General features: G+C 43.7%; 1 protein-coding gene across 2 annotated transcripts in view; it reads right to left on the reverse strand.

Moving 5' to 3' along the window:
* Nucleotides 1-347: 347 nt before the first annotated feature.
* Nucleotides 348-27,681, reverse strand: part of LOC106605505 (t-SNARE domain-containing protein 1) — a 135,990-nt gene continuing 108,656 nt past the window's right edge. For both annotated transcript variants that reach the window (XM_014201240.2, XM_014201241.2), the window contains one exon: nucleotides 348-2,146. The gene's annotated coding sequence lies outside the window, so the exon portion shown is untranslated. The remainder of the gene's footprint in view (nucleotides 2,147-27,681) is intronic.

Here is a 27,681-nt window from a genome sequence, read left to right on the forward strand (position 1 = left end):
TCTCCTAAAAATATAAATTCCCATCAGCACACATTCTCCAGGGAATTTATCAGCTTGTTCATGTCCTATTTACAGAGGGGGGCGTGCTATCTGAGTCAACCATTGTGAAAAATGGACTCCATCTTCTGGGTTAAGCTTGTCCATCAATCTGGGTACAATAGTGCCCCGATAAAGGAACACGTGGTAGAGGTTTATATTTATGTACCAAAGTTACCATGTTTATGAGGAAATGTTGAACCACTAACATAATGTAGGTCTCATAACCATTGGTCATTCTGTACAGTAGACAAAACACAACAGTACTGCTATTTTGAAAGAGTAAAACATTATCACACTGTATTCACTTCTGATATTTAGGAGATTTTATTTATCAAAAAGACACAATGAAAGTAAATGTTTCAATGGCAAAATAAAGAGCCGAGGAGTAATATACGGTGCCACAAATTCCTTTATGAACATCAACGTTCTCATAAAATATGATTCCCATTGTGAATAATCATATTCTGCGACGCTGAGAACTTTTACAAGCAGTGAAGGAATATATTACAGCAATAAAGCTCAACTTAGTTAAAGCAGAAAAACCTTCACATGTATCCACAGCTATCATTTATCTTCTCATCGCCCACACCACAATTCAAGAAACTTTAAGCTTTACATAAAATAAGCATTTTCTCAGGGATATGAGAAGCTAACTTACATTACCGTACATGTATGCATAGATTTGAATAGTGATGCCAGACCTTGAGGATAGGTTCCAGTAGAGGATGCTGAGGGGAGGATGGCTCATAATAATGGCTGGAACGGAGTATGGAATGGCATCAAACACATGGAAACCATATTTTTGTTGTCTTTGATACAAATCCTCGATTCCCGCTCCAGCCATTGCCACGAGTCCATCCTCCCCAGTTAAAGTGCCACCAACAGCCCGTGATAGGTTCACAAACTATTTGGTGGTTTTGGTTCATTTTGTTCCTTTTCTCAGCAAGGTACAAATTAAAAAAACAAAATTAAAAAGCTTGGTACAATGACTCAGCAAGAGTAGCAGAAAATAACAATAATAAAACACTTCAGATTTGTGTATGCATGCGATGAGTTAAGAGCTAAAGCCCACTGATGCCGGGGGATTGTGAGGGGAGAGTGATAATAAAGGATGCATGACGTCGGAAGCAGAAAAGGCTAGGAGCTGACACTGAAGCTGCACACTGAAGAGTCTTACCCATCTTTTCAGAGAACTCAGTGATAGCACACACATACAGCCCAGAGGAGAAATCAGAGAGATGATAATCACCCCTCTGAGAGATTAATTAAGCCTATTACTATCTCTAAATAAGCCTTCCTGGAAAATATGTAACAGGATGAGACATTTGGAGGGAATGGAGGGAAAGTGGTTGACTCTACTGCCTATTGATTGGCCAGAGGGTGAGTGCTTCAGGCGATCAACAAACCTGTAATTTATGTCACATGTTCCACTCTTTACACTCAGATCATGGCAGATAGAGATATTTGTGTGCAAGTGTGCCTGTGTTTGCATGAGCAAGAGAGAGGGAGAGGATAGCAAGAGTAAAATGATAGTAAAATAGGACTATGAAAAAAGCTGTGAATCATATTTTAAAGTACTGTTGGTTTTTATCATACCATTTGATACATTTTTGTCTAATGATAATTTATATATTCATAAGTACTACACAACATTTTAATATCATACTTCATAGATACAGTAGCATCAGATAAATATGATCCAGTGCTTAAAAAACAAAAACAAGTAAACAAACACAGAGGAAAACAGGGTAAAGTAAGTGGATACATCAAAAGCTCTGGGTGACACCCCACCTGAAGCTTCTCTTCCATGATTGGCTGGTTGGCTGCCCCAGCTACCACAGTTAGGTACAGTATAAATGAACCACAGTAGACTAGTATGCCACTCACTTGAAGATGGTAATAGAAGTACCAGCTATCCCCCCCCACACACACACACTCATATACCTGCGCACACCAAATATCTAACTACATAACCAAGGAGGGACAGCCATGACGAAGTAGAGGTGTTGGTGTGGGGCAGGCCCCTCCTGTTCTGAGACAGCTGGTACAGGTCAGGTGGTCAGGTGGGGCAGAAGCAGCGAGGTCACATCACTATGACAGCAGCTACCTGGGAAATACAAGCACACCAGACAAAATGCATCAATCATTAACCAGCGCTATAAAGGCAAGCTAAACAATAGGATGACAACCGCTAATGTAGGCTACTCACAAAGCTAAGCTTTCTAAACCAATACCACAGGTGTAATATTCATGTACATATACCTTTACATCCACTACTAACCGCCTTGGGCTTATATTATTTTCCCTTTTTAATTTTTAATTAATTGGTAAGGAACCAATTTGTACTTTTTATTCTGGAAGTGCCACAAGATTGAGGGGAGTAATTTATGATTGGTGGTCAGTGTATGAGTTTAATTTATTTTATTTTACCTTTATTTAACTAGGCAAGTCAGTTAAGAACAAATTCTTATTTTCAACGACGGCCTAGGAACAGTGGTTTAACTGCTTTGTTCAGGGGCAGAACGACAGATTTGTACCTTGTCAGCTCGGGAATTCAAACTTGCAACCTTTCGGTTACTAGCCCAACGCTCTAACCTCTAGGTTACCCTGCCACCCCATTGTCTGGGCCAGAGTTCAGCCAGTTGGAGATCCAACTGGTTCATTAATCAGCAGCCCCCTGTGACGGGCATATAGTAGAACCACAAAAGGCCACAGTGCATCACTTTTATCTCAAATTATACTCAGGAGTTGGCCAACAGGAAACTCATGAGTTAATTACAGCATGTAGCTAAGATGATCTAAGGGTTATGCAGTACACAAAACACCAGTCTCAACGTCAACAGTGAAGAGGCGACTCCGGGATGCTGGCCTTCTAGGCAGAATTCCTCTGTCCAGAGTCTGTGTTCTTTAGCCCATCTTAATCATTTATTTTGATTGGCCAGTCTGAGATATGGCTTTTTCTTTTCAACTTTGCCTAGAAGGCCAGCATCCCGGAGTCGCCTCTTCTCTGTTGACATTGAGACTGGTGTTTTGCGGGTACTATTTAATAAAGCTGCCAGTTGAGGACTTGTGAGGTGTCTGCTTCTCAAACTAGACACTCTAATGTACTTGTCCTCTTTCTCAGTTGTGCACCGGGGCCTCCCACTCCTCTTTCTATTCTGGTTAGAGACAGTTTTTGCTGTTCTGTGAAGAGAGTAGTACAGAGTTGTACAAGATCTTCAGTTTCTTGGCAATTTCTCGCATGGAATAGCCTTCATTTCTCAGAACAAGAATAGACTGACGAGTTTCAGAAGAAGGTTATTTGTTTCTGGTCATTTGAGCCTGTAATCAAACCCACAATTGCTGATGCTCCAGATACTCAAATAGTCTAAAGAAGGCCAGTTTCATTGCTTCTTTAATCAGAACAACAGTTTTCAACTGTGCTAACATAATTGCAGAAGGGGTTTCTAATGATCAATTAGCCTTTTAAAATTATAAACTTGTATTAGCTAACACAACGTGCCATTGGAACACAGGAGTGATGGTTGCTGATAATGAACCTTTGTACGCCTATGTAGATTCAATTTTATGTTATTTTAATGGACCAAAAATGTGCTTTTCATTCAAAAACAAGAACATTTCTAAGTGACCCCAAACTTTTGAACGGTAGTGTATGTTATGTTGAACTATTCAATCATTATCGTTCCATGTCATAATTGAAGTTGTAAATTAATAGACATCTGAACTATTGCTGAGATCGGCTTTGTATTGCACCCACAGGGCAAACAACACCCACAGGGCAAACAATGGCTACTTCCTCTGCCTCACACCTGACACTATGGAGTCCATTCTTCCAAGCTGTCTGTCACTCAGTCCCTCTTTCTCCACTTCTCCTCTCATCTTCAGTGAGTCCATCACTACCTTTCCAAATACGTCCATTGGAGGGGTCTGGCGGTCATGTCAGAGAGGGCTAATCACCAAAGCAGATCTCTCTCCAGCAATCTCTCTCCTCACTCTTTCTTTCTCTTCTCTCTATCTACTGCTACTCAGGACCTGACCAGCCAATCTCTGAATAAAACTCACACCACCTTATTTCAAAGAGAGAGGGAAAGAGGGAGGGAGAAAGAGAGGGGGAGAGAAAGAAAAAGAGAGAGAGAGGGGAGATGGATTGAGAGAGGCCACAGCCTGTGAAATGGGGGCAGAGTTCCTGATGGCCATTGGCTTCGACTGCCCAAAGCCAGGCATGCCTGTTTGGGTAAGAGTCTAGAAGAGAAAAGACCCATACAACTGAAGTTGGAAAAAATAAAAAAAACACCACTGTGGTGTTTTATTTTTCATTCAACTCTCATTCATGTAGGTCTGTCTAATTCAGACACTCTCTTTTTTGTCAAGATAGATCCTAGTGTAAGAGAGGTAAGCAAGGGCAACCAGCTTTACATTATTCCAAGTTCTTGCGACACACAAAGCTAGGAAATTGAAAATGTAAAACTCAGACCTGCTTGTATATCATTATACTCCTGGGTAAAGTATTTATTTTTAGGGCAATATCGGTAGAAATGTTACAAATATGGAGGTTCAGGACCAGTGGAAGCTCCGTCTCAGTGAATTTCATTTTTTTTAAATTGTGAAACATTAAAAAAAGTTATCATTTTGAGATATCTATACTAATTATATTAATGTCACCAAATAATTGATGAAAAACACTGTTTTGCAATGAAGGTCTACAATAGCCTCAACAGCACTCTCTGGGGTAGCACCATGGTGTAGCTGGAGGACATATAGTTTCCGTCCTCCTCTGGGTATATTGACTTCAATATAAAACCTAGGAAGCCCCCTTTCATAGACTTACAAAGTAATTATGACAACTTCCGGAGGACGTTTTCCAACCTATCAGAGCTCTTGCAACATGAACTGACATGTTATCTACCCAATCAAAGAATCAGATAATTAATCTAGTACTGAAAGCATAAGCTACAGCTAGCTGGCACTGCAGTGCATAAAATGTGGTGAGTAGTTGAACAGTTTTGAACAACTTAATTTATTTAAAAATGAAGGAGAAGCGAGAGCGAGAGCTAGCTATATTTCGTTGTATTCTTTTCACTTTCACTTACTTAGCTAGTGAATGCAGCTAGCTAGTTCAGCATACTCAAAACACGCGGCTCAAACAGAGAGGGATGCTATGTTAGCTAGCTGGCTATGTCTGTCCAACAATGGAACTCTTCCAAGTCAAGGTAAGCTTTTGGTTGTATTAATTTATTGCCACCAGGGCCCGCCTGTGTAATTGCTAAACTGCTTTCTGTACACTGTACTGCATGATTGTAGCGGGTTTACTAACGCGTTAGTTCTATCTATGATGATAGCTAATATGACGTCAATATGGTGTGGGAGGGGGGTATAAAGGAATATAATGGATACAAAAAAAGAAAAAAGAAAAGAAATGATGCAAACAATTAACTTGATAGAACCCACAATCTATCTGCACCCCACCCTACCCTGATTGGAGTAAACTAATAGACAGCAATACTTCTACTGCTACTGCTCACATGTATGGTACATGTAGTTAAATAATTATAAATATATTCTTCATTTCCTCTTTCTGCAAGTGCTGGATTTTCAACCAACCGACCATTCATTCTGATCTTAGAGAGGTGCAGGGGGGGAGAGGAGGAAAGAGTATGAAGTTTGACAGGGGGATGAAGATGACTACGCTGCAGACCTCTGTCTATGAAAAGACCCCAGGCTTCCGTCAGATTGGGGATTTTATACCCATCTGAACGATGTCCTGATCCAGACAGGTTGGAATAACGCCAGGAAGGAGGGGTTGGAGAAGAGAGAGAGAGGCACAGATGGAATGAGAGAACAAAACGTTTTGGGGAGAAATAGGGGACTAAAAATGGGGAGAATTGTCGATAAAAATGGGGAATACGGTGGATAAAATGAATGGGACAGAGTAGAGGACAAGCAAAGACAAAGAGAGCGAGTAATCGAGAATGAGAGATTGAGTAAAAGAGAGAGTGAACGAGAGAGAGAAACAGAAAGAGAGAGAGATCAAGAGAGAAAATGAAAGGAAGAGAAAAGGAGAGAGCGTGAGGTAGAGAGTAACGGTAGGGAGATATGGTACTTTGAAGAGATCAGAGGGCATGAGGCTACCCCGTCTCCCTGGCACACACACAGAGGGAGAGAGAGCTCTGCCAGTATCACCCACTTCAAAGCTCTGTCTTTGTGCCACCACAACGAGACCCCCTTCTCCTCCGGAAGAGTCTGGGAGACACACAAATGCATCTATGCATGCACGCACACACCCACACACTCGCGCACACACGCACAGAGCTTAATCTTCTGCACTGTATCTTTGGTTAAGCAAGGGGGCGCTAGAAAGCTGTTTGAACATAACTCCACCTTGTCATTGAAAGACGTGGGCAAAAAGACGGAGGAAAGGAGTGAGGTTAGGAGGGAGGGAATGAAAGCCAATAAATACAGACAGTCCCCAAGATGAATGCTGGAGTGACAAACTGAGGGAAATAGTATTGCAGCAGTTCAGACATCTGGTAATGTGCCTCAGTAGATCCATATACAATACACAAACAATATAAAAACTCCAGACAGGCAGTCTAATGAGAGAAAGGCAGGAGATAAACTGAATTAAAAAATGATATTGATGAAAGTGTCAAGGTACTGTACTGTAGATAACATAGACAAGTAGGATAACAGACCGGTGGAAGCTGCTGTCACATTAAATCACGTTTGATATCTTAATCCATTCCACCCATTACAATGATCCAGCTTCCCTTCACTTGCCTGCACTGCAAAATACATGTCAAATCTCCTTTGTACTGAGTGAGTTGGTGGAGGTGTTTACTATCGCCCAGCCAGAGTGAAGGAAGATTTAGAAGTCAAACTGAAATCCAGAGTGGATGGGATCAATGTGAGCAGCTGGGGAGGGGTTGTGTTTTGAAGGACCCTGTTCTGTCCGTCATGCCCCATTTCCAGCAGAGCCAGTGTCCAGATGCATGGAGCTGATAGGCCGTATCAATCACAACCCAAACTGGCTTCACGGCACAGCTATCACAGCAATCGATTGTCAGTCACAGGCTGGATGAATGGCGTAGACTCTGAGCCAACAGGTTGACCGGGTGGTGTGTGTGTGATGGTGGGGGGAAAGAGAGAAGAGGAGAAGCAGATATTTCGCATGACAGCCTAGTTTGACCACTCACATTCAAGTATCTATATTACTAAGTTTCTCTATCTTAACACATTTGATGGCTACACTGTTGTGCACAACAGTATATCTAATATGAACCTAGCTCACCCATTGTACTGCATATCAGACCTATCAGTCCACTCAAATACACTGGTGAACACAATGACATAGTGGATGGATTTATGCTGCTTCTTTAACCCTCCATGTGAGGTCCCTCCATACCTAAGCTGCTACCCACCATCCATCCTTCCCTCGATTGACTCTCTCCAAAATGGCATCTGTCTGTGTGAGGAGCTCTGTGTTGATCAGGCTGGTGTAATGACAGCCTAAGCCGTCCGCTGGAAGGTCTCACACATTAAGGAGCTGGCCAATCAGCTTTAGGTAATCTCAGCTCTACTTCCTGGAGAACGCTGGCTGTGCTGAGCAGGCTTGGAGAGAGACAGGCGGTTTGGGCAGCTGGGGATATGTGTGTGTGTGAGTGCTTTTATGTGGACAGTCTATATGTTTATGTGTGTAGGGTGTATAATTCAGAATTTATAATATTTACAGTAAATGGAGAGTAATTAAAACATGTATTTGTAAGTTGTGTTAATCATTTTGACCATAGCGACTAGTTTGTGAAATGTGTTACTGCTAGGCTCAGATCACCTGTGTCACATAGTGTTGTGTTGTCTCACGGAAAGAGAAACGTCAGTGACAGTCCCATACCCACAGAGTCACAGTAATCCCCTGCAGCAAAGTTGGGAGTAAGCTGACGGCATGGAAAAAGATAAACAAGGATTGTCATTTTTCACCCCGTAATGGAAAATTGCCCAGCACTTTCTCTCCACAGCATTTATCTCTAATAGAGTTGAAAAAATCCATACACTCTAATTTACCGCAATCATTTCTACATACAAAATATACTTTCTAACTCTTTGCACATTTTCTTTCTTCCATTTTTGTTAGCTATTTCCTTCTTACTTTAGGGAAGATATCAAAAGCAGAAATAGTTTGAGCAACAAGGCCTGAATCCACAATATCAAAACAATCTGAATTGGCTATTTTTCCCAAACCACAAACCAATACTTTTATTTAAATTGACTCCTATCGTTTAACAAAATACAGTCATTTTCTCAATAATAAAAAACTGCAAAGTCTCCCAAACATCTGAAGTTAACAAAAAATAAAGTGACAGTCAGACTGAAACATTCTGAAAGCAAAAAGAAAACTTTTTCTTCCCTTCCCTCGTAGAGCAGAGGATAGATTGAGGACATCAGTGACGAATGTCTTGCATTAACTTTGTTGTTTATTTTCCCCCGTAAGCAGTGAAATAACCCTATTAAATCAAGTAGTCACTCGACCATTAATCTCAATGCAGCTGACTAGTCCCTCAAAGCTAAATGGGGTTTAGAATTTGCATGAGGCGAGTTTACCCACAAAGCCTTGCCTAAGAGGATTGCAGTTCAGACAGAGAGCTTATTGTCACACTTGTTCATAGACACGGATTAACGGTAGTAGACCACAAAAGGACTGCACTAACTTCATGGCAAGTCACACAAGTTCCCCCTCACTGCATTGCTAGTGAAGAGATCTCTCTTTCAGGGGTGAAAATACAGCAAATTACAATGCACCAGTTACTTCTGTGACATCTATGAATTAATAGCTACTCTGTACTCTTCATTTCCTTTGATTTCACATGAGTACTTACTGCATGGTTATTTGCCTTTTTGACTTCAGCTTCAATATCAGGTGTTTATGGATGCCAGGAAGGCCTGAAAATACAGCATTTTGGGTAACTCAGATTGTTCTGGCATTTCTCACATAAAAACTTAATTGGGAGGAACGATGTTGAATATGCTTTTATAAGAATATTTTCAAGATAAACAGTTTCTTGGAAAAGAAGCCACATGGGTGTAATTTGGGAGGTGTCCCTAACCGCTGAGAGAGAAACACTCCTACGCCAACCTCAGATGCATCAACCTCCAGAACAAAAGGAAGGGTAGGATCTGGCTGCCTAAGGATGGGTGCAGAGTTGAAGAGGTGTTTCATGGTCCCAAATACAGTAGGGTGGTGTCGGTCCATTGGAGGGTACTGGTTTTTTGACTGGTGAGAGCTGACAGAGGAGAGGTTGTGCTGCTGCAGTTTCGGATGAACTGGCAGTAGTAGTTGGAAAATCCTAGGAAATGTTGTAGTTCCTTTATGGTGGTAGGTTTGGGCCAGTTAAGCACGGCCGTGACTTTGCCTTTGTCCATGTTGACCACTCCTGGTGTCAACGTGAAACCTAGGAAGGTTACCGTAGGCGCTCTTCTCAGCCTTGACATAAAGATGGTGGTCCTGAAGCCATTGGAGGACCTGTTGCACATGATGTGCGTGTTCTGCAGTGGAGTGAGAGTAGATAAAGATATTGTCAATGTACACGATGAGGAACTGGTTGATCATGTCCTGGAAAACTTCATTCATGAAGGACTGGAAGACTGCGGGAGCATTGGTGAGACCGTAGGGCATAACCAGGTATTCGTAGTGACCCCTAGCGTTGATGAACTCCATCTTCCACTCATCCCCACTTTGGATACGGACCAGATTGTAAGCACTACATAGGTCGAGTTTGGAGTAGATGACAGCCTGTCCAACTTGTTCTAGTGCGCCCGGAATCAGAGGAAGAGGGAAGCGATTCTTGATGGTAAAGTCATTTATGCAGGGATGGAGACTACCATCCTTTTTTTCACAAAAAAGAAACTGGATGCAGCCGGAGATGTGGATGGATGGATGAATCCCATATACAGAAGAGGCTCTCTACAGGTGTCCATAGCCTCATTCTCTGGAATGGACAAGGGGTAGAGCCAACCCTTAGGGGGCGATGCCCCAGGAAGAAGGTCAATCGCGCAGTCCTCCGGGCGATGAGGGGGCAGAATGGACACCTTTTTCTTGCTTAAGACACTCTGGAACTGGGCATATACAGGTGGGATGTGGGTTGGAATGGCAGACTCCGATCCTTCTATAGAGGTGGCTCGACAGGGCAGATTGAAGCAGTTCTTAAAACAGTTGGGAGAACATGACAGCAGTTTCCCTTGCCGCCAGGAGATGGCAGGGTTGTGAGGGCTTAGCCAGGGGTGACCAAGGTTCTTTAGGCGAAGACAACACCATTAACTGAATGACCTCAGAGTGAAGGAGGCGAATCTGAAGGGTGATACTTTCAGTCATGCGAGTCACAAGACCAGTTCCGAGAGGTTGTCTGTCCAGCGCATTAATCCTAAAGGGAGGATTAACAGGGATTAATTTGACTCTTAACTGTTGTGCCAATTGTTCGTCAATGAAATTACCTGCGGCCCCTGAGTCCACTAGTCCCTCCACAATCTGAGTGACCCCATTAGCCGTGATACCAAACTGCCTTTTGGTAATATTCAAAACATAGAGGTGCTTACCCGGGCAAAAGTGGAGGGGTTGTGGTCACCTCTTCGAGGGGGGGCAAATGGGACAGCTATTGAGTAGGAGGTTACTCTCCACAATAGAGGCACAGGTTCACAACCTCCAATGTCTCGCGGCAGGCGTGAAAGGGGTGTGGCTGAGTTGCATGGGTTCGGGGCTCTTAGACTGTGGTGGACGAGAGAAGAGAGTGGAAGACTCGCAGGCCATGGGCGACGATGTCTGCGGTCCACCAGTAGGTTGGATATGGACATCCGGATATATTGGTTTAGGTCCACTAAATCTCCTCTGCAGGCCAGTTCGATCTGTAACACCCGATTAAGACCCCTCCAGTAGACTGAGGTGAGCTGATTTACTGATTTATTGCCTGCAGCCATGGTGTGGAACTCCAGGTCATACTCAGTGGTGGAGCGACGGCCCTGACGCAGCTCACATAAAAGGTCCCCGGTGTGACGACCTGAAACTGAATGGTCGAACTCCTCCTTGAAGAGGGCGTGGAAACGTGATTCAGAGGACAGATCAGAACGTTGAGCGGCCCACAGGCTTGTGACCCAATCCAGAGCTTTGCCTGTGAGTAGGGAGATGACGAAGTCCACCCTGTCTTTGTCAGAGGTGAAGTCAGCAGGGTGATGGTCTACGTACAGGTTACATTGCATGACAAATCCTTGACATTTCCCTGGGGAGCCGTCATATTTATTAGGCATGGATTTTGGGGGAGATGAACGAGAGGAGGCTGTGGCACCTGATATCGGTGAAGCAGGGATGGTCTGGTGAAACAGATCACAGAGTTCATTGATTCATTCCTCCTGTCTGGCTAGATGTAGTTGCAGCTCCGTTGAATCCATCTGTGGTTTTTGGTGAAGTATTCTGTAATGAACACAATGGGGGAGAGAGAGCTGGTTTCAAGCGCAGGGCGCAGCAGGTGTTTATTGTAAAGGACCACAGCAGGAGTCAGGTAGCTGGGTCCAGGGGCAGGCAGAAGGCCATACACAGGGGGTCCAAAAAGGCAACAGTACAGGAAGGGAAAAGGCTAGTAACATCGTCTGGGAGAGCAGGCAATAGGTTGATAACAGGAAATCCAATAGGCTAAAGTACAGGCAGGGAATAGGTAAAAGGCATCATTAGTGAAGCAGGCAAAATCTATCATACACTAGAGGAATAAATTACAGTTAACACAGCACTCCAAATAGAAGTGTGTTATAAAACAAACAATACCTCACAATGATGGGGGTGCAAAGAACTGAACTAAATAGTGTGTGATAATGACATACAGGTGTGTGAAAAGGTGGTCAGAATTCTGGTGATTGGGATCTGGAGAGTGAGCTGCGTTCAGGGGATCTACTGTGTTTGAGAGCGTGAGATGGAAAGTGGGCTGGAAAGTGAGCTGCATTCAGGGGATCAACATGTGTTCGGATTTTTCGTTATTTAGCCCTCCGAAAAGGCTCACCAGGAAGCACACAATGTCATGACTCGTGTTTGTCCTTCATTTTATTTTAAATCAAATGACCACAGGTCATAAACCTGAAATACAACAAACAAATAATGACAATATATTATTAAGATATAATATATAATATATTATTCAAGTAATATAATAATAATGTAAATAATGAAAATCAAATACGCCTGCAACACCATCAAAGATGTGGCAAATCTGGCTTAAAACAGCACCGACTACATCACCCAGAATGCCCAGCGCCAGAGGAGCATGCGCACAGTGACTCTGCCGTCACAGGTTGTTATGGACGCTGTCACAGGACACAGAACCCATGCCACCACATGCCTCGTTCAAAGGATTTACACACGCACAAACGCAACATAATGCGGCACTCCACCATGGATCACCGAACCAAACCACCGCTATCACCACCGCCACCAGAAACCAGCAGAGTGCTCCGAACAATCAGCACAATGCAAATGGCTGATAATAATAGCCTAATGCTATATAGCATCTGGGTCGCTGAGCTACCGCACCCAGCGAGCTACAAGTTACTCCCGGCCAACTAACACCGACACAGTGAGGTAAACGTTCAGTGCACAAACATATAAGTGACTTAAACATTAATGCTAGACTGAGTAGTTCGCAGTTACATACCAACGGGGTGTGTGCTCCTGATGATTGTCTGCGGTGAAGTGATTACCAGGTGCTGTAATTTAAGTCTCTAGTGAAGCTGCGCATGTGCACATAACGTAACATATCTGAGCATCTAAGAAACTTAAAGAAATCACTCGTTCCCCATTTAATTGAACACATCAGACCCATTTGCTTCTCTTTTATCTATTTATATATATATATATATATATATATATATATATATATATATATATATTTTTTTTTTTTTTTTTTTTCCTGAGTGAGCTAGAAGTCTCAACACCTCCCACTTGGCCGACTGATTGAAGATCCAAGGAGGGGACAGTCTCTTGAGTCTCTCAGTGAGAATTTCAAACTAAAGTCCAGTCTTTGTAGGCATTTACAAACAAACGTGTTAACCTGTTAGGGCTAGGGGGCAGTATTTGCACGGCTGGATAAAAAAAATGTACCCGATTTAATCTGGTTACTAATCCTACCCAGTAACTAGAATATGCATATACTTATTAAATATGGATAGAAAACACTCTAAAGTTTCTAAAACTGTTTGAATGGTGTCTGTGAGTATAACAGAACTAATTTGGCAGGCAAAACCCTGAGACATTTTCTGACAGGAAGTGGATACCTGATGTGTTGTATTACCTTTAAACCTATGCCATTGAAAAACACAGGGGCTGAGGAATATTTTGGCACTTCCTATTGCTTCCACTAGATGTCACCAGCATTTACAAAGTGTTTTGAGTCTTCTGGAGGGAGATCTGACCGAACAAGAGCCATGGAACGATGATGGCCCATTAGACACCTGGCGCGCGAGTTCATGTTGGGTACCCTCATTCCAATACGTTATAAAAGAGTATGCATTCGTCCACCTTGAATATTATTCATGTTCTGGTTAACCTCTATGGGCTAGGTGGGACGCTAGCGTCCCACCCGTGGTGCACTCCATCAACAGCAGGTGCATTTCAAGAGCGGCAAATTTGAATCCAAATAAATGTCAAAATTAAAATTTTTCAAACATACAACTATTTTACACCATATTTTAGGCCCTAATGATTTATGCTATACAACGTTTGACATGTTTGAACGAACGTAAATATATTTTTTCCCCTCGTTCATGAAGTGAAGTCCGGCGGGCTTAGATCATGTGCTAACAAGAGATTTTTGGACATAAATGATGAGCTTTTTTGAACAAAACTACATTCGTTATGGACCTGTGATACCTGGAAGTGACATCTGATGAAGAGAATCAAAGGTAATGGATTATTTACATAGTATTTTCGATTTTAGATCTCCCCAACATGACGACTAGTCTGTATCGCAACGCGTATTTTTCTGGGCGCAGTGCTCAGATTATTGCAAAGTGTGATTTCCCAGTAAGGTTATTTTAAAATCTGGCAAGTTGATTGCGTTCAAGAGATGTAAATCTATAATTCTTTAAATGACAATATAATATTTTACCAATGTTTTCTAATTTTAATTATTTAATTTGTGATGCTGACTTGACTGCCGGTTATTGGAGGGAAACGATTTCCTCAACATCAATGCCATAGTAAAACGCTGTTTTTGGATATAAATATGAACTTGATAGAACTAAAAATGCATGCATTGTCTAACATAATGTCCTAGGAGTGTCATCTGATGGAGATTGTAAAAGGTTAGTGCATCATTTTAGCTGGTTTTATGGTTTTGGTGACCCTGTCTTTGAATTGACAAAACATTACACACAACTCTTGTAAATGTACTGTCCTAACATACTCTAAATTTATGCTTTCGCCGTAAAACCTTTTTGAAATCGTAACACGTGGTTAGATTAAGGAGATGTTTATCTTTCAAAGGGTGTAAAATAGTTGTATGTTTGAAAAATTTGAATTTTGACATTTATTTGGATTCAAATTTGCCGCTCTTGAAATGCACCTGCTGTTGATGGAGTGCACCACGGGGGGGACGCCTGCGTCCCACCTAGCCCATAGAGGTTAACTAAGGAGGTAGGCTCCACCACCTTTCCTCCCACTGAGTGTAGGTTTGCCCTCAAAGCACTCAGTTGCCTCCCAGGGTTACCCGCTAGCTATGCAAAGAACACAGAGTCACAGTCTTTGGGTACCCATGGCGAGGACTTATCTTACCTCCTCTTGGTCTTCAGCAGGAATCAAGATCACCAACCTCCGCACATCCCTGCGAGTGATGATTTTCGTGTGCATGGTAGAGTCCTTTCTCCGGGCCCTGATAACCATGGGAGCAGGAAGACCCATGCAGGTTGTTATGTCCGCATCCTGGACAACCCCCTTCTCGTCTGGATATGTTGTAGCAACCCGGCCGAGCCGGAACTGCCCCCTCAGAACGTTCTGGTCCGCAATCCAGACTATGTCTCCAACCTTGATACTTCTCTCTGCTCGGTGCCACTTGTGTCGTATGAACAAGTTTGGTCCTGCCAGTTCGCTCCATCTCTTCCAGAACCTGTCGACTCCAGCCTGGACAGCCCTCAGCCTGCGCCAAGAGCGGGTTTCCATGTCGATTCCGTATATGTCACCTCCCTGTCCGGTGCGCCCCAGGATAAGGGAGTTGGGGGTCAAATACTCCACTGAGTCCTCTTGTTCCTGTGCCCTGGCGTCGATGGGTCGCTCATTAGTCAAGTTGGCTGCAGAGTAGAGAAGGGTCTGGAACTCCCCCCAGGTGTAGCAGCCAGTTGTTCCGCCAAGACTGTTAAGAGCTCTTTTAAGGAGCTTGACAGCTGCCTCTGCTGCTCCATTCCTGTGTGGCGAGTCTGCAGGATGAAAGTCCCATTGCCACTCTGTGCTATTTCTGGCAGCCTTGTCTTCAACGGATGCCTTCTGCAAACAGGCCAGGTGCTTGTGTAGCTCTCTCAGAGCAGGCCTGGCTCCCAAGAAGTTTGTGCCTCTGTCTGACCATAGCTTTTTGGGATGCCCCCTCAGAGCAGTGAACCGGGAGTAGGCCTGAAGAAAGCTCTCAGAAGACTGGTCGTCGATGAGATCAGCATGGACAGCTCTGGAAGTCATGCAGCAATACACGACTCCCCAGACCTTTTTCTTGGTTCTTTTCTTAACAGCGTCCCTCACTTCAAAGGGTCCAAAGAGGTCTAGTGTAGTATACTCGAATGGGTTTGCTCTACTGGTACGTTCCTGAGGAAGAGCGCTCATCACTTGCTGGCACAGCCGGGCTCTTTGCTTCTTGCAAGTGATGCACCTGTTGACTACCTTCTTCACTGTCCTCTGACCTTGCACAACCCAAGCCTTTCTTTTAGTGTGCAGCAGTGTGGCAGCCACCCCTTCATGATTCGCTTCGTGAGCTTCCCTCGCAAGCAAGGCCCCCAGCCACGACCGGAACAGGATTAAAGGTACAGCGGTTCCGTCTTCATTCCAAGACTGGACTCTACCACCACAAAGTAAGAGTCCATTGTTGTCATCTTTCATCACCACAAGGCGGTTTAAGGTCGTATCCTGAAAGTTCACGCCGTCTTGGGCTGCAAGGGCTAGTTCTTGGAAAGCCGCTGTTCTCTCTCCCACAGACAGCCTGGGGCCCCTCACCTCCCAGTTTGCTGAGCTCGAGGCTTGGTAGCTTGTCCTCAGCTAGGATTCTGCCGCTCTTCGAACCCAGGCAATTGTTCCACACAATTTAGACAAGCTACTGAATCGTTCGGGCCCGACAAGGCGCACTAGAGCTACACCCCAGGGCTTCCTCTTTGGCCTCTCTACTGCTGGAGTTGGACCTTGGTCTTTCATCTGCGGTCACGGTGCGGAGTCTTGCAAGTCTGAGAACTTTTCTGCCTGAGACCTGGTGACTACAGCTGAGAACGCTCTTCTGTGCAACCTTTTAACGTCATCAGCCACGCTGGTCACTATCTCACTGGCCGTCTTCACAGGCCACTCAGCCTCAGGCCAACTCAGGAACTCTGGGCCTTGTTGCCACTCTGACCCTTCATCGAGTTCCTCAGGAGTTGCTCCCCTTGTGATGATGTCTGCTATGTTCAGGTTGCCCTCAATCCACCTCCAGTCTTCCACTGGTCCAGCCTTCTGGATCTCTCCGATGCGGTTAGCGAAGAAAGTTTGGTAGCCATAGCTATCCTTGTGAATTGCTCCCAGGATTGTTTGGCTATCCACGAAGTGGACCCAGCGTGCGACCTTGATGCGGCAGTGCTTTACAAGGTATTTTCTCAGGTGGATCGAAAAGACAGCACCATATACCTCTGCGTTAATCACGTCTCCTTTCTGGTTGAGAGGGGTAAGCTTTGCTTTTGACTCAACCAGCCTCACTATGACCCCATTCTGCGTCTCCCAACGGAGATAGAGCACCACGCCGTAGGAAGCCTCACTCCCATCTGAAAACGTGACTCCCATTGGATGGCCTATGGCTCCAGTTGGTGTGAGGCTTCTTTCGAACCTGATCTGGGCAAGTCTCACACATTCTTCGAGGAGTCTTATGGAAGCCTCCCGTAGTTTTGGTGAGAGTGGGTCATCCCAAGTGTCCTTAACCTCTATGGGCTAGGTGGGACGCAAGCGTCCCACCCGTGGTGCACTCCATCAACAGCAGGTGCATTTCAAGAGCGGCAAATTTGAATCCAAATAAATGTCCAAATTCAAATTTTTCAAACATACAACTATTTTACACCCTTTGAAAGATAAACATCTCCTTAATCTAACCACGTTTTACGATTTCAAAAAGGTTTTACGGCGAAAGCATAAATTTAGAGTATGTTAGGACAGTACATTTACAAGAGTTGTGTGTAATGTTGTGCCAATTCAAAGACAGGCGTCACCAAAACCATAAATCAGCTAAAATGATGCACTAACCTTTTACAATCTCCAACAGATGACACTCCTAGGACATTGTGTTAGACAATGCATGCATTTTTAGTTCTATCAAGTTCATATTTATATCCAAAAACAGCGTTTTACTGTGGCGTTGATGTTCAGGAAATCGTTTCCCTCCAATAACCGGCATTCAAGTCAGCACCACAAATTAAATAATTCAAATTAGAAAACATTGGTAAAATATTATATTGTCATTTAAAGAATTATAGATTTACATCTCTTGAACGCAATCAACTTGCCAGATTTAAAAATAACCTTACTGGGAAATCACACTTTGCAATAATCTGAGCACTGCGCCCAGAAAAATACGCGTTGCGATACAGACTAGCTGTCATGTTGGGGAGATCTAAAATCGAAAATACTATGTAAATAATCCATTACCTTTGATTCTCTTCATCAGATGTCACTTCCAGGTATCACAGGTCCATAACGAATGTAGTTTTGTTCAAAAAAGCTCATCATTTATGTCCAAAAATCTCCGTCTTGTTAGCACATGATCTAAGCCCGCCGGACTTCACTTCATGAACGAGGGGAAAAAATATATTTACGTTCGTTCAAACATGTCAAACGTTGTATAGCATAAATCATTAGGGCCTTTTTTAACCAGAACATGAATAATATTCAAGGTGGACGAATGCATTCTCTTTTATAACGTATTGGAACGAGGGTACCCAACATGAACTCGCGCGCCAGGTGTCTAATGGGCCATCATCGTTCCATGGCTCTTGTTCGGTCAGATCTCCCTCCAGAAGACTCAAAACACTTTGTAAAGGCTGGTGACATCTAGTGGAAGCAATAGGAAGTGCCAAAATATTCCTCAGCCCCTGTGTTTTTCAATGGCATAGGTTTAAAGGTAATACAACACATCAGGTATCCACTTCCTGTCAGAAAATGTCTCAGGGTTTTGCCTGCCAAATGAGTTCTGTTATACTCACAGACACCATTCAAACAGTTTTAGAAACTTTAGGGTGTTTTCTATCCATATATAATAAGTATATGCATATTCTAGTTACTGGGTAGGATTAGTAACCAGATTAAATCGGGTACATTTTTTTATCCAGCCGTGCAAATACTGCCCCCTAGCCCCAACAGGTTAACTGGACTGCTTATACTCGCTTCTTGGTAAGCTTCTCTCACAAGCATAACCCCTTTCTGCTTTGCAGGTGTGGCAAGACCAATGGGGTCGTAGAATCCAGCGATCTGGCTTAGCAGCATCCGACGCGTCAATGGGTTTGGAGTTTTACCTCTGACTTCCTCTTCGCGCAAATCGACTCCTGTTCTCAACTTTCCTCTCTTTGAGAAATTTACAGAGGTCATCACACAAAGTTTGTCGGTCTCTGGTTCATAGCCGGCTCCAAGTGCTTTGCTCTCTTCGTCCCGCATCTGGTTGGGTAACACCAGCGTTTTGGGCACACTCACAGTTGTCTTACTGATACTGGCATCAGTTATGGTTGCGGACCTCCCACTTTGGCCTGATAAGACCCATGGCTTAAGGGAGAAGCCTCCAGCCTTTAAGATCTTTTCCACTCCTTTGGTGATTTTCTCCAGTATCTGCAAGTCATTGTGGGACGTCAAGATGTCATCCACATAACTATCTTCTACCACAACTCTGCGCTCCTCAACCATGGCTGCAAACTGGGGCAGGTTGGCTGTTTCTCTCATTGCCACCTGGGCGATACAACCAGCAGGTTTATCGCCAATGTTGACCCTGACGACAGCAAAGACTTCGATCACCTCCTCAGGATTGTCTCTCCAGAGGAATCGATGGAGGTGTACTTCTTTGTCTTCTAGCCAGACAGAGTTGTACATTTTTTTCACATCGCCCAGGGCGGCATACAACCCAGTCCTGAATCTCAGAAGCACGCCCCTTATCTGATTTAGGACATGAGGACCCTTGTACAGTAGATCATTTAAACTTATTCCCATGAATTCTTGGCTACTGTTCCAGACAATTCTTACAGGGGTAGTGGTTGAGTGAGGATTAGGAGCAACTAAATGACTGATATACCACTTAGGTCCCTTCCAGCTATCGATTTCCTCCTGGGTGACTTTAATGGCAGCCCCTCTTGAGACCATATCGTGGATTTGCTCTCTGTACGCAGCCTTCCATTCCGGCTCCCTCTCCAGTCGTTTCTCAGTGTTTAAAAAGGTCTCTTCCACTGCACATCGATTGTCAGGCAGCGTTGTGGGGTCTCCTTTCCACGGGTAAGCTGCGTCCCAGTGAGGGGATTCGCTGTGCTTGTCAGCTTGCACGTAGGTGAGACATTCCTTTATTTTCTCCAAGTCTCTTTCCTCTCCTAGGGTCATTTCTTTGCCTCCAGGGGGGCACCTACCGCATCTGCAGCCACCACACTGAGGATCACAGGCAGTGCCAATACTGTCCCACTTGAACCATTCAAAAACTTCTTTGTTGGTAGTTGCAGTGTTTCGGAGGATTGCGTCTTCTTCTTCCACCGAAACTCCACTGGGTCCTCCCGTCTTCACGAGAATCTCTTTGTATGCCCTTGAAGCTGTTCTCATTGACCTAGCGAAATGTGTTTCAGACCTGTGCACTGCTAGGTCTATCACTTCAAAGAGGTCAGGATGCGTTCCACCAACAGTCTTCCCAAGGGCACCATCCCAGAGGACGAGGTCTCCAACTACTCTGACTGGCTGTGGGACCAGGCGACCCTCCCTGTGGCTAATCAACAGGTCAATCTTTTCGGGCCGGACCAAGTCCTTGAGTTGAACATTTGGAAAGAACTTCTGCAGTTGCTGTGGCGTGACAGCTTGGTTCACCTTCGCAACATCTTCCAAGCCGTAACAGAGGACTTTGTGCTCTGCTATTGTACCTCTGGGAGTTTTTACTCTCAGCCTCAGGGTATACTTCATGGTAGTAATGGTTTTCTCCATCCCTCCAACACCTTGGACAATCAACTTAACCTCTTGACGGTCGCCTAGGATAGGGGGCGCCACAGCGCATTTTGAAAAAAATTCGTGCCCATTTTAAACGGCCTACTACTCAAACTCAGAAGCTAGGATATGCATATAATTAATACTTGTGGATAGAAAACACCCTAAAGTTTCTAAAACTGTTTGAATGGTGTCTGTGAGTATAACAGAACTCATATGGCAGTCAAAACCCCGAGACAGATGGAAACAGGAAGTGGAATTCTGAATTGCGAACTCAACTTCATCACGTTGCCTATTAATCACACCGTGAGCTATGGTTCATTGAGCACTTCCTATTGCTTCCACTAGATGTCCCCAGTCTTTACAAAGTGATTTGAGACTCCTACTGTGAAAACTGAATGAATGAGACGCAGTGGAACGTGGTCACACGGAGAGGGCCATCACCATTATGACGCCGACGCCCCTGGTTACCCTCCCCTTTCGAAACGTTTTGAAACACAATGCAATCATCCTCCTTGAATCTTATTGGCTCTCTTGTGGAAAAACGCCCTGAAGATGTATGTTATACAACGTTTGACATGTTTGAACGAACCTAAATGGGAAAAAAATGCATTTTCTCGAAATGGCTGTCCCGTGGCCGACGGAGCATTTGGATTAGCTTTCAGACGCGCTAACAAGAACAAGCTCTTGGAACATAAAAGAGTAATTTTTTCGAACGAAAATACATTTGTTGTGGACCTGGGATTCCTGGAAGTGCTTTCTGATGAAGACAACCAAAGGTAAGGGATTATTGACAAAAGTATACAAGACTAGATGTGATATGCGATTGTTCCAAGATGGCGCTGACCTGTAACGTTAGCCTATTTTTCAGAGTATCGCATCCCCTTTCATCGCAAAGTATGATTACCCAAGTTAATTTTAAATCTGGCATTACAGGTGCTTTCAAGAGATATTAATCTATAAATCTTAGAAGGACAATATTACATTTTAAAAATGTTTTCGAATAGTAATTTAGTAAATTGTAGCTCTGTTTCATCGGATGCATTTGAGGGAAAATAGTTAGTCACCGTTACGCACCGATGTAAAATGCTGTTTTTATATATAAATATGAACTTTATCGAACAAAAGAATGCATGTATTGTGTAACATGATGTCCTAGGTGTGTCATCTGATGAAGATTGTCAAAGGTTAGTGCTGCATTTAGCTGTTTTTTGGTTATTTGTGATGCATGTGGTTGGTCGGAAAATGGCTATGTGGCTACTTTTACGATATACTCCTCTAACATAATCTAATGTTTTGCTTTTGCTGTAAAGCCTTTTTGAAATCGGACAACGTGGTTCGATTCAGGAGAGGTGTATCTATAAAACGATATAATTTGAAAAAAAAATTGAAAAAAAAAATGATTACATTTTGTTATGCTAATGTCGATATGATTTTTCGCTGGATGTCCGTCCCGCATACGGGACGGAGGCCGCACAGGGGTTAATGTTCTCACCATTTAGCTTGAGACGCTCTGCTGCTTTATTAGATATATAATTAGTATCTGAAGCGAGATCAATCAACGTACAGACTAGCTGGCCAGAGTTTGTCGTCACATCCAACAGCATCATTATGACAGGGCACTCTTTTGGCTCACAACCAATGCTAGCACACACTTTTGTTGTGATCTTATTTGAAAAGGCTTCTTTGAACTCTGCTCGCAGCTCTGGAGAAAGTTTGGCAAGGAGCTCCTCCTGTTTGTTGGTTAGTCCAAGCCCCCTTTTCCCCAATTTTGCATCGCTCTGCTCTCCGCTCTTTTCCTCTTTCTTCTTGATCTGTGACTTTGGACAGAGCAAGTAATTGTGGTCTGAAGAGCCCTCTTTCTGACAGTCATCCTTTGAGCATAGATACTTTTGTGTGCAGCCGCCATCGTCACCATGAAAGCGCAAGCACTAAAGCATGCTCCTGCTCTCCTAAGCTGAGCCTTCTTGCCTGTCAGATTGAGCTTCTTGAAGACCTTGCAGGTGAACAGCCTACCTCCGTGCTCGTTGTCTCCACATGTGATGCATGAGCTTGGTTGAGCGCCCTTTAGGGTGTTTCCTGATGTGGCTCTGGTGAATGCCCTCCTTTCCTTTTTCTTTTCGCTCGACCTCTCAGTATTGTCCGCCGGGCTAGGCTGTAGCTGGTCTAGCTCCTCGAGAATGTCCTACTGCTTCATCAAGTATTGCAGTAGACAGTCAAAGTGGTTGTGTGGTGAAAACCCGCTTCCAGGGTCATTTTTGTGTGTTAACCACTTTTCTTTCAGGGAGTCAGGAAGCTTACTTTCAATCGACTGCACAACCACTCGGTTCTTCACAGCATCTTCCTCCCCTAAGACTTGTAGGTCACGAAGAGCTCTCTCCACGGCTTGAATCAGTTTGATTGTCTTCCTCGGATGGTTTCCTTTGATGGGGCAAAGTCCTTGTACTTCTTGTGCAATCAGCAGCACTATTTTTGGCTTATTTCCGTACTTGTTGTCCAGGAGCCTGAACACGTCGTTGGCGGATCCACAGCTGGACAATACGAGGTCCCTCTTGACTTTTTCATCTAGGCTTCCCAAGAGATGGAATTTTCTCACATTTTCCAATCCATGAGGGTTTCCCAGACGTTGCAAGTCCTCCCATTCAGCTTTCCAGCGGTAGAAATCCCTCATATTACCAGCAAACATGGGCAAGCGTGCACGTTCTAGGCTGATCTGGGGCCTGTAGTTGTAAGTCCCAACTGGCTCCTCCTGCTCCATAATTTTCACTTTTCCCAGTTTCTCTTCGTCGTCGGATTGAGAAGTGCCTTTCCATGCCCACTCATCCCACAGTTTTTCACGCCTTTTCTTCAACTTCCGGATCTGGTCCTTTGACTCTGTTGCCTTGGACCGAGGGATCAAATCTTTCCACTCATCCAATCCTCGTTCGAAGTTGTTGACCTCCCGTTCCAGGTTCCTATGAATCAATTCACATTCCCTCCTGGTCATATGGTGGTGATCGGTGTCCTCGGCCTGGTCCATGGCTGATCCAGCCTCTTCAGTGAGGGTGGTAATTTCCGCCTCAGCGAACCTTGTCCAGAAGCTGATCGGGATGATTTGTTCAGTTTCATCAAACTTACAGTCACATTCTACTGTTTTTCCGTCAATGTTTTCCGCCTTCTTTTTGGCTTCATCATCGTCCACTTCTCTCAGGGCCGTGGCATACTCAAACCCTGCATCTCTGACTCTGGAGTGATCCACTTAAAACTTCCTCCACTCACTTCTCATTTCACTTTCCCCCAGTGCACTAGCTCTGGAGGTGAGGTAATTGGCTCTTCTAGTGAACGCAGTCTGGGCTGCTGACCACTTCTGTTTTAGCCTCTCCAGCTCCTCCTCTGATGCTGCCATCTTGCCAACTTTTCTAGCGTTTAACTCAACCTCAAGTGTTTTCTGCCAACTGGGTTTTAAGTAGTCCTTTAACTGTAGACTCTATCCTCTTCTTGGCTTTCACTCATTAATGATTTGCCTAGTAAGTCAACAGATGAGCAGACAGCTTTATGGGTGGACTGTTTGCTTATCAGAAGTTAGTCTCGTGACGGATGTTCTAGCCCTTGCATTATCCATGTAAAGGAGAACCGTGGTTTATGCCTGTTCGGATTTTTCGTTATTTAGCCCTCCGAAAAGGCTCACCAGGAAGCACACAATGTCATGACTCGTGTTTGTCCTTCATTTTATTTTAAATCAAATGACCACAGGTCATAAACCTGAAATACAACAAACAAATAATGACAATATATTATTAAGATATAATATATAATATATTATTCAAGTAATATAATAATAATGTAAATAATGAAAATCAAATACGCCTGCAACACCATCAAAGATGTGGCAAATCTGGCTTAAAACAGCACCAACTACATCACCCAGAATGCCCAGCGCCAGAGGAGCATGCACACAGTGACTCTGCCATCACAGGTTGTTATGGACGCTGTCACAGGACACAGAACCCATGCCACCACATGCCTCGTCCAAAGGATTTACACACGCACAAACGCAACATAATGCGGCACTCCACCATGGATCACCGAACCAAACCACCGCTATCACCACCGCCACCAGCAGAGTGCTCCGAACAATCAGCTCAATGCAAATGGCTGATAATAATAGCCTAATGCTATATAGCATCTGGGTCATTTTACATTTACATTTTAGTCATTTAGCAGACGCTCTTATCCAGAGCGACTTACAGTAGTGAATGCATACATTTCATTTCATACATTTCATACATTTTTTTTCTGTGCTGGCCCCCCGTGGGAAACGAACCCACAACCCTGGCGTTGCAAACACCATGCTCTACCAACTGAGCTACAGGGAAGGCTGAGCTACCGCACCCAGCGAGCTACAAGTTACTCCCGGCCAACTAACACCGACACAGTGAGGTAAACGTTCAGTGCACAAACATATAAGTGACTTAAACATTAATGCTAGACTGAGTAGTTCGCAGTTACATACCAACGGGCTGTGTGCTCCTGATGATTGTCTGCGGTGAAGTGATTACCAGGTGCTGTAATTTAAGTCTCTAGTGAAGCTGCGCATGCGCACATAACATAACATATCTGAGCATCTAAGAAACTTAAAGAAATCACTCGTTCCCCATTTAATTGAACACATCAGACCCATTTGCTTCTCTTTTATCTATTTATATATATATATATATATTATATATATATATATATATATATATATATATTATTTTTCTTTTATTTTCCTGAGTGAGCTAGAAGTCTCAACAACGTGTTTGAGAGTGTGAGTTGGAAGCAGACATTACATGTTCCTTAGCAATCTACACACAATACCCCATAATGACAAAGTGAAAACAGATTTATAGGATTGTTTGCAAATGTAAATAAAAAAAATGAAATACCTTATTTACATGAGTATTCATATTGCTATGAGATTTGAAATTGAGCTCAGGTGCATCCTGTTTACTTGACTGGGGCACACCTGTGGCAAATTCAATTGATTGGACATGATTTAGAAAGGCACACACCTGTCTATATAAGGTCCCACAGTTGACAGCGCATGTCAAAGCAAAAACCAAGCCATGAGGTCGAAAGAATTGTCCATAGAGCTTTGAGACAGGATTGTGTCGAGAAGGATCTGAGGAAGGGTACCAAGAACACAGTGGCCTCCATCATTCAAAAATGGAAGAAGTTAGGAACCACCAAGACTCTTCCTAGAGCTGGTCGCCCAGCCAAACTGAGTAATCGGGGGAGAAGGGTCTTGGTCAGGGAGATGACCAAGAACCCGATTGTCACACTGACAGAGCACTAGAGTTCCTCTGTGGAGATGGGAGAAACTTCCAGAAGGACAACCATCTCTGCAGCACTCCACCAATCAGGCCTTTATTGTAGAGTGGCCAGACGGAAGCCACTCCTCAGTAAAAGGCATGTGACAGCCTGCTTGGAGTTTGCCAAATGGCACCTATGGGTCTCTCAGACCATGAGAAACAAGATTCTCTGGACTGATGAAACCAAGATTGAACTCCTTGGCATGAATGCCAAGCGTCACGTCTGGAGGAAACCTGGCACCATCCCTACGGTGAAGCGTGGTGGTGGCAGCATCATGCTGTGTGGATGTTTTTCAGAGGCAGGGACTGGGAGACTAGTCAGGATTGAGGGAAAGATGAACAGAGCAGAGTACAGATCCTTGATGAAACCATGCTCCAGAATACTCAAGACCTCAGACTGGGTCAAAGGTTCAACTTCCAACAGGACAATGACCCTCAGCACACAGCCAACACTGGAGTGGCTTCTGAACAAGTTTGTGAATGTCCTTGTGTGGCCCAACCAGAGCCCGGACTTGAACCCAATCAGACATCTCTGGAGAGATCTGAAAATAGCAGGGCAGCGATGCTCCCCATCCAACCTGACAGCGCTTGAGAGGATCTGCAGAGAAGAATGTGAGAAACTCCCCAAATACAGGTGTGCCAAACTTGTAGCGTCATACCCAAGAAGACTCCAGGCTGTAATCACGGCCAAAGGTGTTTAACAAAGTTCTGAGTAAAGAGTCTAAATACTTATGTATGATATTTCAGAAAAAAATTTAAAAATTGGATAAAGTCTGAATACTCTCCGAATGCACTATTTGAATTTTTTTAACCATAGAATCACAATTCATATTAGATAGGATCTCTGTGGGCCTAGTAAAGATTTGTCGTATAATTTTTTACTTTTAACAATACCTTTTAACATTGTCCAAAAATGAACAAAAGTGGCACTGACCCAATGATAAAGACAGTGAATATGCACACTCACCTGAGATATGGCCAATGTTCTCCACTGGTGCCAATAAGATAGGCTACTTACTGTTCGCTCAATTAAGTTGAGAATTTTGATGTGTTTGAGAAGTTTGATAACTAAAAGACAGATTGGAGTCTTTTCATTGTCATCTCTTTATAATAGACATTTGCCTTCCAAACTGTTTTTCCGCGGTTGTATTTTTGATATTGCGATATGCCTAGCTAGGGTCTCTCTGCTTTTCAAAGACAGTCGCAACGGAACAATCATCTATTTGGTATTTGCCACGCGCGCTGCCCAAATTTTGGGCCCTTTCGACTGTAGGCTATGACATTTAAAGCAAATGTTTTTTTAAGAAGCTAATGATCTTCTGTGGCCAATCATGCTTTATGGTGTAGTAGCCTCTTTTGAATTATTAAATTTATTTCTGTATAGACAGGAGTAAGCTAATTAGGCTATATAATTTTGGCAATTTAATTCAATATACTTTAGGGAAAGCTTCCCCTAGCCTTATGGACGCTTTTAATGCGGCATGAACACAACCAGTCATGATGTGTTTGACAATCAGATGAAAAATCACTTAACCCTCCTGCTGTGCTGTGGTCGAATTGGACCGATTTATTTAAGTTTTCTCTCTGAAAAATGTAGTTAATTTAATCTGATTGTCATAAGGTTCCATGACAGGGCATCTGAACGTACAAAATACATTTTCATGATTTTCATAAAATGTTGAGTGTTTTATTTCACTTTTGTACACCTGTGGTGTTCCAGGTCCAAAATAACCGGTCATTAGAAATGAATGGGTGAGACTGCAATTAGTATATAAAATTTAGTTCAGGCACATGCCCATTCATCAACATGCATGTGTGTTTCAGCACACACACACACACCTCACTCCCGTTCTTGGCTTCCATGGCAGCCCCCACGGGAACCTTTCCCCAATAGAATCTTTCCCCCACGGGAACCACACC

This window comes from Salmo salar, chromosome ssa05 (genome assembly GCF_905237065.1).
Source record: "Salmo salar chromosome ssa05, Ssal_v3.1, whole genome shotgun sequence".
Classification (NCBI taxonomy): Eukaryota; Metazoa; Chordata; class Actinopteri; order Salmoniformes; family Salmonidae; genus Salmo; species Salmo salar.